Source organism: Loxodonta africana, chromosome 27 (assembly GCF_030014295.1).
Source record: "Loxodonta africana isolate mLoxAfr1 chromosome 27, mLoxAfr1.hap2, whole genome shotgun sequence".
NCBI lineage: Eukaryota > Metazoa > Chordata > Mammalia > Proboscidea > Elephantidae > Loxodonta > Loxodonta africana.
Window position 1 is genome coordinate 38210719 of NC_087368.1, and position 18667 is coordinate 38229385.

Here is an 18667-nt window from a genome sequence, read left to right on the forward strand (position 1 = left end):
GCCGGTATCAGTAATTCAAGCTGGCGTTACGGGAAAGAGCTCTACCGGCAATTTATTAGCTATTGTGAAACTACACGTTGCCACAGGACTTTGCTTCCCCTTCAAATTTAGGAATATCTGAGGAGAGGGTAAAGAAAAAGGAAGTCTCTTCTGTGCCTATTTAAAATAGAAAAGTTTTTGCTCTGTCAGGTGAACTCCTGACCATTCTTTGGCATTCTGCGTGCAGCGAAGACATGGTCACGCTTTGTTCGTTGAGCTGGGGGCTGACAGGACCCAGAGGGTCTTTAGGATCCAGGATTAAAACGGTGCATTTTCAAGCAGTGCCAATCTTACTCAAAGATTCTAGGGTAGCCGGCATTTTATACTAAAACAAACAGATGTATTTCAGAGTAAAATATCACAGCTTTTAAAAACGAAAGCTTAACTGCCACTCTTCCTTATTTGGGCTGCTTTCCCGGAAACCCTGGGGGTTCAGTGTCATCTTTTCTTTCTTTGCTAAAAGGGAGGGGTGTTCTTTGCTGGAGAAGCTTGTAAAGACCACCAAGTTAAAGGATAAAACAATCCTTCATATCGAGGGATGTCTGTATTAGCCAATGGGCTTCAAAGTGTTTTCAGGTGAAAAGCTGCCTTTGGCTTCACAACCCCATCCTCCGGCTGGTGCACTCTGGCCTCCAGAACCAAAGTCTGGATGTTGTTGTCCTTGTTGGGTACCGTGGAGTTGACGCCGACTCTTAGTGACACTATAGGACAGTTTCCTGGGCCGTAATCTTTACGGGAGCAGATCACCAGGTCTTTTCTCCTGAGGAGCAGCTGGTGGGTTCTAACTGCAGACCTTTCGGTTAGCAGCTGAGCGCTTAACCACTGTACCACAAGAGCTCCTTCTTTATTACATTAACCAAAATAAATAATTACAAAATCCAACAGTCCAGAATTTGGGAGGCTTTCTAAAATACACCCACCTGCATTTAATAGGCCATGTAAAGGTAATTACAAATCAAAAAAGAAAATTAATTTTCCTGGGTACAAAACAAGGAAAGAGACTTCTCCCTCTCCCTTTCGTTAGAGCATTTTCTTTAGAAAAGTTCTAATATTTCCTGGTCCACTTGATATGTATGTAAATTTTTAAAAAGCTAAATAAATAAGCCTTTTGCCAGTTTTATAAACTAGGAATGTTTTTCTCAAGGACCTGGGAGCCATCTCTTTGAAATGTAACTATCAAGGAAGATAGCACCCCCATCTCCCCGTTTCCGTGGGAGGTTAGGAACCTAAGTTGCCCAAGTTACAAAACTGCTTCTGTATTGTTGTGAGGTGCCGTTTCCTGACCCGTAGTGACCCCGTGTACAACAGAACAGAACGCCACCCAGTCCTGTACCAGCCTCACAATAGGAGGTATGTTCAAGCCCGTTGTTGCAGCCATGGTGTCAGTCCATCTTGTTGAGGGTCGTCTTCTTTTTCACTGACCGTCTACCAAGCATGATGTCCTGCTCCAGGGGCTGATCCTTTCTGATAATGTGTCCAAAGTCAGTGAGACAATGAAATTTATTTCTCACTTGGATGAAGGCAATCAGCAAACACAGGTGTCTACTTGGTTACCACATGAGTTTAGGGCAGCAATGCATGACAAATGGTGCTGTTGGGCCCTCTTGTTGAGGACTAAGTTGAGGACTAGTTATTGTTTATCCTGAGAACAATTATGAGATGATTCGCATCTGCTGAGCTATATAAACCATCATCTGTCAGTTTGTCGTGCTGTGGTGGCTGGTGTGTCACTGTGATGCTGGAAGCTGTGCTCCTGCTATTTCAGATACCATCAGGGTCATCTAGGGCAAACAGGCTTTGGCAGAGCTTCTGGACTAAGACAGACCAGGAAGAAAGGCCTGGTGATCTACTTCCAAAAATTAGCCAGTGAAAACCCTGTGGGTCAGGACAGAATATTGTTCAGCAGAGTGCTGGTAGATGGGCCCTCTAGGTTGGAAGGCACTCAGAATACACAGCGGCCACCACAGTTGACTCGAGCAGACCAATGGTCACGAAGATGGCGCAGGACCAGGCAACATTTCCTTCTGTTGTACACAGGCTCGCCTTTCCTCAGAGCCCACTCAACAGCACCTAAAAACAAAAACCCACCCACCCACCGCCATGGAGTTGATTCCGACTCATACTGACCCCATAGGACAGAGTAGAACTGCCCCACAGGGTTTCTGAGGCTGTAAACCTTTACGGAAGCAGGCTGCTACATCTTTTTCTTGTGGAGCGGCTGGGGGGTTTGAACTGCCGACCTTTGTGTTAGCAGTCGAGCACTTTAACCACTGTGCTGCCAGGGCTCTTCTAACAACACCAGCTCTATAAGGGGCCGGATTCCTTTGCAGCCCCTTTAGCAAGTTGTCTATGACGCATACCATCTGGTTTAATGCTTATTCCGTAAACTATTTTCTTTCTCTTCTACATTTGTGGAGAGGTTTTCTGATTGGCAGGGGATTTTGGTTTCAATTTTACGTCTCCAACAGCATGAAGAGTTACTTTTTGTGAATATTTTGTGTGTGCAATAAACCCCAGCTTTCAAGCATTGGCATGAATTTACTGTTTCTGCTTGCTGAGCACAATGGCTGACTGATATGAATTGGCAGTTATCCAAAAGACAAATCAATGGATGGAATGTCTCCAACACACAAAGTTCAAGAGACGGTTTATAGGGAATGGGTAGATTAATTCTGAGAGCGCCTAAGGGCCGTGAGTTTGTTATTTTCAAATCTGAGCATTCAGCTGCTGCTTCACTCCTTCCCCTGTAAAATGCGTTTCAAGTTCTAATGCCTTTCTTTATACCTGGAAACCCTGGTGACGGAGTTAAGAGTTCGGCTCCTAACCAAAAGGTCACTCCTTGGAAACCCTATGGGGCAGTTCTGTTCCTTCCTATAGGGCCGCTATGAGTCGGAATCGACTCAAGGCATCAGGTTTGGTTTTGGGTTTTTTAATACATATTTTATGGTACTTAAGACTTTTTCTTGACTTGTTTAGTGTCTTGGTTTCTTTCTACTTCAAGTGAGTCAAGACTTTGTAGAATAGGATAGAAATTTCACTTAAATATTTGTTGTTCTAGAAGTTTGACAATGGAAAATCTCAAGTGCTTAGCACCATTGTATCCTCGAGGTGTGGCCCCCTGGCTTGAAGTGTAAAAACTGAGATGCCTGTCTTTACTTGTTGTATAACAAATACAACTTACTGGTTATCATATCAGTATTTTCAATTCAGCCTCTTCTTGTTTTCTATGAATATTGAAGAATGCTCTGGCTGCAAAGTGCTCATTAGCTGCTAGAAACCAGTTTTAACTGTCGTCACCACCTGAGAACTCCTGTTAACTAAGGAATAATTGTTAAATTGTTAGGCTTGACAATGACGTTGTGGTCACTTAGTCTGTTAGAGTATCCAGTGTATAGCACAAATTTGTGGGTGAAACATGTCTGAGATTTGATCTTAAAACTCCAGACCCACCCCCTAAAAATGTGTGTGTGAGGGTGGTGAGTGGGAGTGGGGGAAATAAAACAGGAAGGAAAAGTGGGGAACTAAGTGATGAATTTTTTCCCTAATTTTGTGTACATTTAAATTTTCCATAATAAAAATGAAATATAAAGTTATCACATTGAACATTGTGATTCACTGACATTTACTGAGAAACGAGTAAAATAGAATTAACCAACAACAAATATTCAAATGAAAATACTGGCCTTAAGATACAGCCTCCACAGTGGGTTTCCTGAAATAGATTCTCCTCTCAGCCAAAACCTTCACTGGGTCTTGGCTTTTGGCCTTGTGTTTGTTTTTCAGACCAATGACTGCGATTTAATGATACACAAAATGTTAACAATTTGTGAAGAGCTTAGGATCCCATGTTATCAAATGGCTGTAATTAGGACTTGCTAGGCTGGAATCTGTACAAAGTTGATGGCGTTTGTAAGTAGAATGTGAAGGGACTGAGGTTCTTTGTGTGCCTAACAAAGGCCCTGCAGACGATGCCAGCTGGGACACGTTCCTTATTTGCGTGCCTGGATGTAACCCTGCCATTCAGCATTTATTTTTTCTGATTACTGGCTCCATGAAACCAAGTCTACATAAATGAGGACTCTCCTGCTTTTTCTGACTATCACTGGAATTGGATATGCATTTATGTGTAATCTCCAATGTTCAAGAATAACATTTCTTTCTTTTAGTAACCAAGAAAATGTTTATGCATGCAATTTATTATGTACTACACGCATGTTAAGGAGCCCTGGTGGCACAGTGGTTAAACGCTCGGCTGCTAACCAAAAAGTGGGCAGTCTGAACTCACCAGCTGCTCTACTTCATGAAGAAAGACGTGGCAGTAAAGATTGCAGGTTTGAAAACCCTATGGAGCAGTTCTACTCTGTCATATAGGGTTGCTATGAGTCAGAACTGACCTGATGGCAGTGGGTTTGGTTTTGATTTTATATGTTATGTTTATATTGTTTTTTAATTTTTTGTGATAAAATATAATAAAAGTTGCCATTTTAGCCATTTTTAAGTGTCCAATTCAGTGACATTAATTACAGTCACCATGTTGTACAACCGTCTCCGCTATCTATTTCCAAAAGCCTTTCACCACCCCAGACAGAAACTCAGTACCCCTTAAGCAATGACTCCCACCTCCTCTACCTCCAGTCCATGGTAACCACTAACAGACTTTTTGTTTCTATGTGTTTGTCTATTCTAGATATTTCACGTAAGGGGGAGCATACAATATTTATCCTTTTGTGTTTCAAAATACTTATTTTACTCGGCGTGATGTTTTTTCAAGGTTCGTCCATGTTGTAGCGCGTATCAGAGCTTCGTTTCTCTTTATGACTGAACAATATGCCATTTTATACCACTTTGTTTATCCATCCATCTGTTCATGGGCACTTGGGTTGTTTCCTCCTTTTGGCTATTGTGAATAGTGCTTCAGTGAATACTGGGGTACATGTGTCTGTTTGCATTCCTGCTTTCAAATGTTTTGGGTGTATATCTAGGAGTGGAATTGCTGGGTCACAGAGGCTGGGTGACCTACTTCCAAAAAGTCACAGCGTTGAAAACTGTATGGAGCAGGTCTGCTCTGTACACGTGGGGTCACCCTAAGTCAGAATCAACTTGGTGGAAACTAACAACAACATGGTATATATTATTTTTAAAAAGAGAATATTTCTCAAAACTATTAATAAACTAAAACTGAATGACAGGGTAACATTCACTTAGTCCAGAGCTGCCAACAAAACTACCAATATCTGAATGTGGTCCTTCGTTTGCTTGTATTGGTAGGTCTGGGCTGTTCTCATGGGCTCTCCTGAGGGGAGTAGAGGCTGTATACAGAAGAGAGGCCCTCTGTGGAGCACAGCTTATGAACTTGAAGGTGTTGGAGGTCTGAGACATTGCAGTGGGTTTGGGAGAGGGTGGGCCGTCATCATTGCTTGAGGAAACCAGAGCTGACATTTCATGGTGCTGTTGGAAGGTGCATCTGCCGGAGCTCTGCAGAGGCTGGAAGAGTTCCCGACTGAGTAAGTGGCCAAGAGCAGTGTCTTAGTCACCTAGTGCTGCTGTAACAGAAATACCACAGGTGGATGCTTTAACAAAGAGACATTTATTCTCTCACAGTCTAGTAGGCAGAAGTCTGAATTTAGGGTGCCAGCTCCAGCGAAGACTTTTTTCTCTCTGTTGGCTCTAGAGGAAGGTCCTTGTCATTGATCTTCCCTTGGTCTAGGAGCTTCACTGTACAGGAACCTCAGGTCTAAAGGACATGCTCTTTTCCCAGCACTGCTTTCCTGGTGGTATGAAGTCCTCGTGTCTCTCTGCTCACTACTCTCTTTTATATCTCAAAAGTGGTTGGCTTAAAACCAATCCAATCTTGTAGATTGAGTCCTGCCTCATTAATATAACTGCCACTAATCCCATCTCATCGACACTGTAGAGATAGGATTTATAACACATAGGAAAATCACATCAGATGACAAAATGGTGAACAATCACACAATACTGGGAATCATGGCCCAGCCATGTTGACAGGTATTTTGGGCAGACACAATTCAATCTATGACAAGCAGTCTTCAGCAGGAGCATCACCTGCCCCACTGCCAAGAATGGTGATGCCAACACTTTAGTGCAGTCTCCTTATTTCTAGGGAAGGACATTGAAGGAGAAGGGATCCTCCACTGGGGACTGGTGGAAGACAGAGAGAGACAGGAAGAGACAGACAGATCTGGACCTCTCCTGTGAGCTCTTCTGTCTTGGGTGTGCTGACCTCTCCTTATCCATCTGAATCCCATCAGCTGAATAGGGCTCGGAGTCTGGGACGGGACCTGGGATGTCTGTGCAAGTCCCTACTCGTTCCTTTGGACTCAGCTTGGAAGTCCTTTCCATGAAGGCTTCCAAGCCTCTTCTCAGCTGAATGAAGTACCCTGCTCTGTGTTCTCATGGCATCTTCCACTCACCATTCTCCAAGCCTTCTTCTAGTACATTTGAGCTGTCCGTTTGTGTCTTTGAGGCCATGGCCTTTGTCCTGTCCCCAGAGCGTCTCACAAAGCTTGGCCCATAGTAGTCGTATTTTGGTAGCTGTTGGAGAAATGACTGAATGAGTGTGATCCCAGAACTTGGGTTACAGTCCTTGAGGTACTCCTGGAAATTTTTTTTCTTTGCCATAATAAAGGGAGGGAGATGATGATTTGGAAAAAAAAAAAAAAAAATGCCAGGAGTCCTACAAGTCCAGAGGTGCATTCCACTACAGTGTTCAGTGTGGGCTCAGGAGCCAGACAGTTTGGATTTAAATCTAGTCTTTGCAGTTTAGCTCCATGACCTTGGGGAAGTTACCTAACTTCTCTGTGCCATGGTTTCTTCATCTACATGTCAGAGAGGAGAATCGTCTTCTTGGTGTGTTGGGAGGATCAGATGACTTTATCTGCCTCCTAAAGCCCTCAGACTGTCCTCTGGCGACAGCAGTGCTATCTGTCGGGGTGATTTAGTATCTGTGTTCGGTCACGTTTAACACCCAGACAGAGGCGAGCGGTAGGCCCAGAACCGTACTTCTCTTTCACACAATTCTAAAGTCAAAAAGGAAAACAAAAACAAAACCTTATTTGCCTCAAAACCAGATAATCTCCCACAAATGAGAAAGAAAGAGACTTATCAACTTGATTAAAGGAAGTTTCAAGAAATTTAGAAGAAACAACTTACTTAATGATAAAATAGTAGACTCTTTCCTGAGATAACGTCGAATGTTTCTTAGGCCTCAAGGATGAGTGATGTGTAGAACGAGAATGGGGCAGAAAGGGCAAGGACGGACAAACTCCTTGAGAAGCAGCCCACGGGCAGGAGACTGTGGCTGCCCAGACTGACAGCTCCGTCCTGCCAAGGCTCCTGGTATCCTAGCAGGCGGTGAGATAAGACACCTTCAGGTATGAGGCAAGACAGGTACTAGCTGTCTCTTACATGACTGCTTAGAGCCAAGGGCTCAGATATACCTTTTATTTCCACTTTGGAGTCCCTGGGTGGCACATACGGTCAAGCACTTGACTACTGGCTGAAAGGTCGGCAGTTTAAATCCACTCAGAAGTGCCTCGGAAGACAGGCCTGGTGATCTGCTTCTGAAACATCGCAGCTTTGAAAACCCTGTAGAGCAGAAAACCCTACTCTGCACATGTGAGGTCGCCATGAATTGGAAGTGGCCTGACAGCAACTAGCAACAGCAGCATTTTAATTTTATTTTTGGAGGCAGAAGTGACCATCTCATCACTCCCTCTCTTATTGTGTTTATTGATATTCGGCTTTACAACTGCCGATAATAGCAGTTAGGGTCTCAGAGCCTGTTTCTTCCAGGCATTGTTCGAAAGTTTCTTAGGTAACTGATTACATAACGCATACCTAGAAAATTCGGAACTACATAGACACCTTCCTCCACAGGAGGAAAATACAGACACAGACATTTGTTTTGGGATCAGAACCAAAAGTATATTTAATTTTAGTTGTTGTTGTGTGCTGTTGGGTCAGTTCCGACTCATAGTGACCCTGTAGGACAGAGTAGAACTGCCCCATAGGGTTTCCAAGGAGCAGCTGGTGGATTCGAACTGCTGTTTTGGTTAGCAGCCGAGCTCTTAACCACTGGGCCACCAAGGCCCCTTCAGATCTTAAACTGACAAGACCAGATACTGCACTTGGTCTTAGCCAAAAGGCCAAGAAATGGTATTTTCATTGCTAGTATAGAAGTCAAACTTTAGACATGTTGTCAGGAGGGATCAGTCCCTGGAGAAGGACATCATGCTTGGCAGAGTACAGGGTCAGCGGAAAAGAGGAAGACCCACAACAAGGTGGATTGACACAGTGGCTGCGACAATGAGCTCAAGCATAACAACGATTGTAAGGATGGTGCAGGGCCAGGCAGTGTTTCATTCTGTTGTGCGTAGGGTCGCTGTGAGTTGGAACCGACTCAACGGCACCTAACAACAACAACAACAAAGTATAGAAGTCAATCTGTTTTATTCATTCTGATATTTGGTTTAGTCACTGTCTCATAAGTACACTGTGTCTTTCTTTTATTGTTTAATTTTAAAAACTTTTATTGTGGTAAAATATATACAGCAAAAATTTTGCCATTTCAACCATTTTTTAAGTGTCCAGTTTAGTGACGTTAGCTACATTCACCATGTTGTGCTAGCATCTCCACTATCCGTTTCCAAGTTTTCGTCACCCCAAACAGAAACTCAGTGCCCCGTTGGCAGTAACTCCCATCCCTCCCGCCCCCCAGCTTCTAGTTAACCAAGAGAAGAAAACCAGTTGGCTATCGAATCGGTTCCAACTCATGGCGACCCCACACTGTCAGAGTAGAATCAGTTCCAACTCATGGCGACCCCACACTGTCAGAGTAGAATCGATTCCAACTCATGGCGACCCCACATTGTCAGAGTAGAGCTGTGCTCTGTAGGGTTTCCAATGGCTGAGTTTTCGGTGGTAGATCACCAGGCCTTTCTTCTGAGGTTCCTCTGGGTGCTGAAACCTCCAGTCTCTTTATCAGTTAGCAGCTGGACCTGTTAACCATTGGCACCACCCAGGAACTTGTAAGAATAACTAAAAAAAAAAAAAAACTAGTACCTATTAATATCTCCGTTTTTCAGATTCACCATGTGAGACTGGGGCTGAGGGACCTGCCCAACCTCAAACTAAACAGAGAGCCACGTTGAAGGCAGGTGAGTGCAGCCGTGGTAGCAGGGGGTATCCTGGCTGACCAGCCTCCCGGGTCCTGCACTTGGACAGAGGCGGTAATAACGAAGCTGTCAGGGTCCTGACCTAGGCCGTGAGATGAGCAGACAGAGGCCCCTCGGGGAGCACCCCATGTGGCAGTAAAGTGAAACTCCTGGCAGAGGGTGCGGTTGTTGCTGAGAAGGGACAGGGTGCCTGCCAACAGGTGTCCCCATGGAAGTGGAGACCTGGGAAGGTGTGAGCCTGGTAGATTCTAGCAGCCCTGCTCTGCAGCTCCCACATCCTACTCTCTCCCCGCGAGAAGCTGAAGGGTCAGAATGAAGACAGTAGGAGAAACAGCATATTGTTTTATTATTTAGTCTGACAATTTTTGTCTTAATTGGAACATTTAATCCTGTTACAGATAGTCTAATGTTTAACTTTATGGGAAACTGCCAATTGTTTTTCAAAGTGACTCTACTGTTTTGCAACCCCACCGGCAGTGTTCCCGTTGCACTCCATCTTTGCAAGCTTTTGGTATTGTGAGGTGCTTGTTTGTTTGTTTGTTTGTTTGTTTTCAGTTTCAGTCATTCTAATAGGTCTTCAGTGATATCTCACTGTGGCTTTAATTTACATGTCTCTAACGAATAATGACTTTGAGCATCTTTTAATGTGCTTATTTACTATTCACATGTTTTCTTTGAAGTGTCTTTTTTGTACTTAAGTTAAAAAAAATGTATTTTGTTGTTGAGAATATACACAGCAAAACACACAGGCATTCAACAGTTTCTACACGTATAATTCACTGATATTGATTACATTCTGGGAGTTGTGCAACCATCCTCACCCTTCTTTTCTGAGTTGTTCCTCCCTCATTAACATGAACTCACTCCCCCCTAAGGTTCCTATCTAATCTTTTGGGTTGCTATGGTCGGTTTGATCCCATATAGATACTTCTTGAAACAGTATGATGCAGACATTCTTCACTAGTTAAGCTAAATTATTGTTCGGTTTTAGGAGGACTTCAGGGGATATTTTTGGTTTAAGGTTTAAGATTATCTCAGAGCACGTTTCAGGGGTTCATCCAGCCTCCATGGCTCCAGAAAGTCTAGAGTCCATGAGAATTTGAAATTTCAAGACAGCATCAAAAAAAAAAAAAAAACAGAATAAGAGCCTGTGGAGAAGAGCTGTGTAAAGAACCCAGAGATATTAAGCGGACATAGCCGTGAATGTACTCGTGTGCCAATCAAATTTTTTTACTTTTCCAAACATTTCTGAAACTTCTAATATAACTTTGAAATGGCATTGACACTTCATTAGCCACTGTCGTAAAAATATAAACGGCATTACGTGAGGGGACGGTGCCACTGCTGACAAGACTCAACACCAAAGAAGTTACATTTCTGCACATATTTTACTTGAAATGAATCAAGAATCTTCCTTACAAATAACGGCTGCTTATAACAAATGTTTAATACATTGGTTTGACCAAGAACAGAATTAGTTGTTTTTTCAGTGTTATTACCTGTCTGTTTAATCATTTCACTTTTTTTTTAATCATGGTAGTAAATGTATTATGAAACAAAACATTTCCTGTTTCAACATTTCTGTTTATAAAGTGGGAAGACATTGCTCTTCTCTTTACTTCAAATACCGTGTGAAATTCTCTTTATTGATGATTGATCGTCAGGTGATTTCAAAGTGTGGTTTGCCAGGCTTCCAGCATTTAGCGCTGTAAAAGTAATGGTAAATTATTGGCCAGTGAAATAATTACTGTACCCTGTCTGTAAGAACTATTTAACATTTTTTGTCACAAGGGTATACAAGTAATTGTACAATTGTACACATCACTTCCTCGCTGGGAATGAATAGTGAATCTAGTAATTTAGTGCTCAGCTACAGTTAAGTCCTCAGTTACTAAGCAAAAGGTTGAAGGCTCAAGTCCACCCAGAGGCATCTTGAAAGAAAGGCCCAGTGATCTATTTAAAAAAAAAAATTGGCCGTTAATAACCCTATAGAGCACAGTTCTACTCTGACACACATGGGGTAGCCATGAGTGGGAATCCACTCATGGGCAACTGGTTTGGTTTTTTTTGGTTAGTAATTTGGGGTGGACCTGGCCAAGTTTGCCTTAAGTGAAAAATCACTGGTCACTGACTAGGCTTGGCAGACCCTGAACTTTTAGAGCAATGTTAATTGGCCGGGGCATATGTTTTTAATAGAAATCTCGCTGAGGTCATGTCTCGGAGCCATCTGCTCAGTGGAGTCCAAGAGTCGGGCTGCTGAGAGGAGCCGTTCTTGGCCCAGGAGAGAGAGCCTGAGACAGTGAGCAGATAGCTCGGGTGGTACTGAGAATGCCCAGTGTGAAACCCATTTCTTCCTAGAGAGCTGTAAGGGCGTGGGGGAGTGAGTGGTGCCATCTCTCCTATGCCAGGGTACAGATTGTTCTCAACCCGTGCCACCAGCTGAGAAGCTGAACTTGGAGTGAAGGGCAGGGGGACAATGGGAAACTTGGGTGAAAACTGCGGCAAAAATTATGTTAAAATAGGCTTTTCTCAGCATAATCAATCAATGAGCTCTCTGTGCCTTCGGTGGGCTTCAGATTAACAGCGTCAGAAACCGGATTTTTAGGTTACTCAGGGGCAATAGAACTGCCTAGTAGAGTTTCCAAGGAGCACCTGGCAGATTCGAACTGCCGGCCCTTTGGTCAGCAGCTGTGGCACTTAACCACTATGCCACCAGGGTTTCCAGGGGCAATAATTTAGGGTAAGGAAAACCCCCAACCGATTGCCGTCGAGTTGACTCCAACTCATAGTGGCCCCATGTGTGTCAGAGCAGAACTCTGCTCCGCAGGGTTCACGGTAGCTGATTTTGGGGGAGTAGATTGCCAAGTCTTTCTTCTGACGCACCTCTGGGTAGACTTGAACCTCCAAACTTTCCGTTAGCAGATGCAGACGGGTGTGTTAACCTTTTTCACCACGCTGGGACTTCAAAATTACAGTAGGTAACTTCTGTTTATGGAAATCTGATTGCAAGACAGGCAGTGTTATAGGCTTTAAAAAAAATAGTCTCATCCTTAATTCCCACCTATTAACTCACAGTGGAAACAGGTTACTGGGACGTATGATTTCCTCAAGGTACCGTCTCCTCAAACTACCAGGTAACAAAATGGTAGATGCTCGGCAAGCACAGGATTAAAACAAAGGTAGCTATCTTTTTTCAAAGATTGTTTCCGTCAATGTTGGAGTTACCTTCTTCACTGTGCACATTTTTTGGTCTCTGGATAACTGATATCAGTAATTAGAGTCACACTGATGTGTACTTTTTCTGGGTCTCTCCTTTTGCTGGAATCCTTGCGTCTTGCTGCCTCCACTCCCGCCTCTCCTTGTCTAATGGCAATATTCCCAGGGTAAACTACCTGACATTAGGAGGGTTAATGACAGAGCCTATCTCCTACAGATGAGCTTCGGCACGGCAAACTGGATATCACACAACCCCTTAACCAGGGAACACAACATACACTATTATCACCACTGGCCAGAACACAATGGTGACCAGGCCCTGGCGTAGCAGAGAGAGAGAAAGGGAAACATTGGGAGCCTGGAAACACAGATGCTTTGTCTGAGCGGCTGGCAGCTCAACTGGTATCATACTCCTCTGTTTATCGTAAAAAAAAAAAAAAAAAAAAAAACCCTGTAGGATCAAGGTCAAAACTGTGGAGGAGAGATACTTTCTCTGGAAGTGAAGATTGAAGGGCACATGAAAAACCATCTAGGTTTGTTACCCTCAGGTTTGGTCAATCAATTCATTATAATTTACTTGCAATCATTAATTGGTCTTATAAAAAAAAATTATAGCTATTTGTAAAGCAAAATATGCATTTTTTTATTTTTTAGATTTTTACAGGAAAAATAGCAGTTGTTGCTATGTTTGAGCCTATTGTTGCAGCCACTGTGTCAATTCATCTCTTGAGGGTCTTCATCTTTTCGGCTGACCCTCTGCTTTACCAAGCATGTCCTTCTCAAGGGACTGGTCCCTCCTGATAACATGTCCAAAGTACAAGAGATGAAGTCTCAGCATCCTCGATTCCAAGGAGCAATCGGGCTGTATTTCTTCCAAGACAGACTTGTTCATTCTTCTGGCAATCTGTGGTATATTCAGTATTCTCTGCCAACAACGGATATTTGCAGCTGTTATTTTGAGTTGTGCCACATCAGTACTTGGAAAAGATGAATGACAGGTAAATGAAAACTAAGCAAATTAAAATAAATAAATGAAAGCAAAAACAGGACAATTACTAACCCCAGGAGAAACAAAGTTATACAAAGAAAGGAACTATTACATGGAAAAACAGTAAATAGATAATAATAGATGGTAACTTTGGTGAAGGGTAAGACAGTACACTTGTCCAAGGCAAGGCCATGAAAGCTCCATAGACACATCCAACTCCCTGAGGGATCAAATTGCTGGGATGGGGGATATGGGGACCATGGTCTCAGGACACATCTAGCTCAATTGGCATAACATAGTTTATAAAGAAAATGCTCCGCATTCTACTTTGGTGAATAGCGTCTTAGGTCTTAAAAGCCTGTGAGTGGCCCATCTAAGATACTCCACTGGGCTTGCCCCTGCAGGAGCAAGAGAGAATGAGGAAAACTAAAGACACAAAGGAAAGATTAGTCCAAAGGACTTGTGGATGACAACTACCATGGCCTCCACCAGTCTGAGTCCAGTACAACTAGATGGTGCCCAGCTACCACCACTGACTGCTCTAACAGGGATCATAATAGAAGGTCCCGGACAGAGCTGGAGGAAAATGTAGAACAAAATTCTAATTCACACACACACACAAAAAGACCAGACTTGCTGGTCTGACAGAGACTGGAGAAACCGTGAAAGTACGGCCCCTGGACACTCTTTTAGCTCAGTAATGAAGTCACTCCTGAGGTGCACCCTTCAGCCAAAGATTAGACAGGCCCATAAAACAAAACGAGACTAAAGCAGCACGTCAGCCCAGGGGCAAGGACGGGAAGGCAGGAGGGGACAGGAAAGCTGGTAACAGGGAACCCCAGGTCGAGAAGGGAGAATGGTGACATGTGGGGTTGTTAACCAATGTCATAAAACAATATGTGTACTAACAGTTTAATGAGAATCTAGTGTCTGTAAACCTTCATCTAAAGTACAATAACGTAAAAAAAAAAAAAAAAAGGAAGCTATTGCAGTTCCTTACGAGGTTCTATACGAAGTACTATTTACATATTCATAAAAATATAAATGTGGACATAACTATACTCAGTGGGTGAGGGAAATAGGAAGGAATAGAGTGTAAGAAAATGAAACACTCAACAGAAGATGAATAGCCTACAATAAAAAAGTATATAAATGGCTGTGTATGTGAATTATTTAGCAACATGGAAGCAAATATAGAAGAAATAGAAAAAAAAATGTTTAGCGTGATTGCCTCTGGTGAGTGAGATTATGGGTTGGAATAAGGTAGCAAATGGGCTATTATTTTTCATCATAAGCATTTTAATACTTGATAGCTTTGTGCCAGCATTACTTTGATTAAAAAAAAAAAGTACTTACAGGAGCTATGAGGGTTTGTCAGTTGTAGTCAAAGTTTCTGTGGGGAAACCTTCTGTAGTTCCAGCAATCTGTTTAAGTCCTCTTGAAGTCCTGGGAGGTCTTCCCCTCCCTGGCACAAGGGTGCCATTCAAGGGGAGGGACAACTGACCCAAGTGTGGCCTCCTAGCCAGCCTTCCAGACACTGAATAAAGGGCAAATGTCAACATTTAAATAGGAATAAAAAGAGATGGTGTCATGGGTGTTTTGTGGGACCTCCATACTTTGGTTGCATAAATTGTGTATCACTCCGTACATTACAGAGTAGAAGACTCAGGACGAGATGTCACCAAAACTTGCCCTTAAAGGCCTTTGTAGAAAAGTTTGAGAAGCAGAGGGGTCCTTTAATGAAGATAAGCCTTTACAATACACCACTCTGTCATGGTGCGCTTTCTCAGTCGTCTGATGTAGTTGCCAACTGCTTTGTGAATAGGAAATGTGTCAGAACTGCTGCTCACCCTTCTTAAAAAAAATTACATTTTACTAGTGTTTTGGTCAAAGTTTACACAGCAAATTAGGTTCCCATTTAACAATTATACAAATTGTTCAGAGACGTTGGTTAACATTTTTCAGTGTGTAAATGTCATTTTTTTTTCCCCCTTCTGGATGTTTTGTTTTCAGTAACCTGGTTTCCCTGTCCCCTTACCCCCTCATCTTTGCTTTGGGGTCACTGTTGACCATTTGGTCTCCTACACATGATTTTTTTTAAAGGTACGTAGTGCTCACTGGTAATATTCTTTATGAGCCAATCTGTTATTTAGCTAAAAGGTGACTTTAGGGGATAGTTTTGGTTCAAGGACTGTCTTAGTCATCTAGTGCTGCCATAACAGAAATACCACAAGTGGATAGCTTTTACAGAAATTTATTTTCTCACAGTTTAGGAGCCTAGAATTCCAAATTCAGGGCACTGGCTCTAAGGGAAATCTTTCTCTTGGCTCTGGGGGAAGGTCTTTGTTTCTTCAACTTCTGTTTCCTGGTTCCTTGGAGATCTCCAAGTGGCCTGCAATTTATCTTCCCACATCTCAGTTTGCTTAATCTACTCCTTTTATCTCCTATAAGAGATTGACTCAAAACACACCCTACATTAATCTTGCCTCATTGACATAACAAAGACAACTCATCCCTAAACGACTGAGATTATAACCACAGGCATAGGGGTTAGGATTTACAACATATATTTTTAGGGGACACAATTCAATCCATAAAAAGGTTTATGGAGTATCTCAGGGGAATAGTCTTGGGGAGCCCTCTAGTCTGAACTGGCCCAGCATGCTCACCCTTCTCTTTTTGGCAAGCTTCTATAGAGTCAGGACCGCAACACCTAACTTTGACCTGGTATCCACTGTGTGCCAGGCACCATTCCAAGCACTGTAAATTTCTTAACCGACTTAGTCTTCATCTTAATCCTATGAGGTGATTATCCCATAGGCCGTGCTCTGAACCATCTTAGTCTACCCCCATTCCTCTACCATATTCACTACAGCAAAAGCAAAGTGCAGTCTCACAGAAAGAGCAAAAGCCACCAGCATACATGTAGACATTACCTTACTCAGAGAAAGCCAATGCGTTAGCGTACAATGAGACATATATTGGATGTTTGCAGTCTCATTAGATTGCCTCTTCAAGGTTTTCCTGGCTGATACTTTTTCGCATATACTGAGACAAGAGCCTGAAAGGAGACTTGACAATACTGTTGATAAGTGTATTTTACTATTATGCAGGAAATGCTGGGAATTCTAGAGCAAAGCAGCTGTTGGTTGATTTCATTTCAGAAATCCTTTTAATCATTAGCGTGTATTTATATGTATTTAAAATAAAACTTAACAGAAGCTCAGTTATAGAATCTAATAGGGTGGCCCCAAACTTTTGGGAAGTGATAAGAAAATGTCAATGTCTAAGAGTGAAATCAGTACCATGTTAATTGAATGAGATTCATCATTTACAGAAATAATCCACCATAAGAGATGGTGAGGTGCGATGGATCGCTTTTATATGGCCTTTCTTGCCACGGACTTGTAACTCTCACCAAATGACTGGGTGGGACTATGCAAATGAGGTGCTTGTGGCCCATTCAGGGGATTGGATAGCTTGCTAATAATGCAAATAAGGTGCATGGCACCTTTGTGGGGGGTAGGACCATGAAAATAAAGTATATGGAACCCTAATGAGAGGATTGGTCAGTTTCACTGTCCCTCTAGGCTTAAAATGAGCTATCCCAGAGGTGAATGGGGCGGGGGGACCTCACTACCACCAAGAAAGAAGAGCTAGGAAAGGAGTGCAACCTTTGGACCTGGGATTCTTGGGCTGAGAACCTCCTAGACCTAGACACGAAGAGAGAGAGCTGTAACACTGGAGATGGTGAGAGACCAGGAGAAGCGGCTGCAGAGAAGCCGCACCAGCAGGGGCAGCAGAACCAGGAGGCTGGTAAGAGATGGCACAGCGGGCTTCCTGGACCATGGATCGAGAAAGCTGAGCACCTTCAGGCAGGAAGGCTTGCTAGCAGAGTGAGGTGCCTCTGGGCACTTATTAGTGGAGCTAAAGAGCTTTGTAACACTTGCTTGAGCAGGGCAGACTCCAGGGTGATCCAAGAGGACCAAGGACCAAGAGGCTGAGGACTAGAGAGAGGCCTGCCTGTAGGCACAGCCAAGAAGCTGCCCTGACTGAAGAAGCATATATTGAGTTGTTCCTGATCTTGAACTGTAACCTGTTATTTCTCTAATAAACCTCATAATCATGAGTATTGTCTGTGAGTTTGGTGTGGCCGTTGCAATGAGTTATCGAACCCAGCAGAGAAATAGAGAATGTTGTGGGAGGGATGCTTGGTGTCAGAGTTGGTAAAAAGTTTGTAGAGAGGAGGTATGTCTGACCTCTACTTCACAGGAATCAGCCTTAGGCTGATGCTGGTGGTGATTCTCTCCCCCTTATGAAGTTAGAGGAGATAAGATGCCTCTCCCACGCCATTTTTACAGATGGTTTATAAAAGTTTTCACAAATTTCAATGCATAGGGTAATTGTCATAGAATCTTCCAAATTCATGTCAGTTGTAAATAGACTAAGCTACTCTTGTTAAAATTAAGTGTTCAAGGACATGCATGTGTGAACGTTAGTCTTGGGGGTGTGTGTGTGTGTGTGTGAGGGAGGAGAGTGTGGATGGGTATTTAATCTGCATGGAGTATGGAAACAGGAGCCCAATGATAGGAATTTGTTATTGTGGCTCTGACTTTGTTCGTGGTTTATGGTATATATGTTGAGACATGGTGTGATGAGGTGGGATGGTGGCTGGCATGCTTGGGATGTGGTGGAGATGTGTGTGGTTTGGTGAGGTGAGCTGATGTGTGGTGTGGTTGGACCTGGCATGTGGGTTGACGTGAGATAGAGTTGGTGAGGAAAGACGTGTGGCATGGGGTGTAGATTATGTGGGAAGTAGAAGGTGGGAGGCTGGAACATGTCAATAGCATGGATATGGTGTGTGTGTGTGAGGGAGAAAGGGAGAGAGAGAGATTTGGTGTGTAATTTAGCTTTTGTTTAGATTTTCTTTCGCCCTTTGTTTTGGTCTTTGTTTGGCCTTTGTTTTTGTCTTTGTTTCACTCTTTGTTTAGACTTTCTTTGGCTTTTGTTTGGCTTTTCTTTGGCCTTTTGTTTAGACTTTGTGTGGCCTTTTTGTAGCCTTTCTGTAGCTTTTGTTTTTAAGTGGATCTTGGCTGAGGACCCATTGAAAACACCTTGTGTAATGAAAAACCCAGATATATAACCTCTCCCTATATATTCTGCATGCATTGAGGTAGCCTCAACCCCCCCAGGACCTGGTACAGCCTAGAATCTGTTTCACGGCAAC

General features: G+C 43.1%; 1 pseudogene; it reads right to left on the reverse strand.

Annotated features, from left to right (window-relative positions):
• Positions 1-8109: 8109 nt before the first annotated feature.
• Positions 8110-8219, reverse strand: LOC111752175 (U2 spliceosomal RNA; annotated as a pseudogene).
• Positions 8220-18667: the final 10448 nt, after the last annotated feature.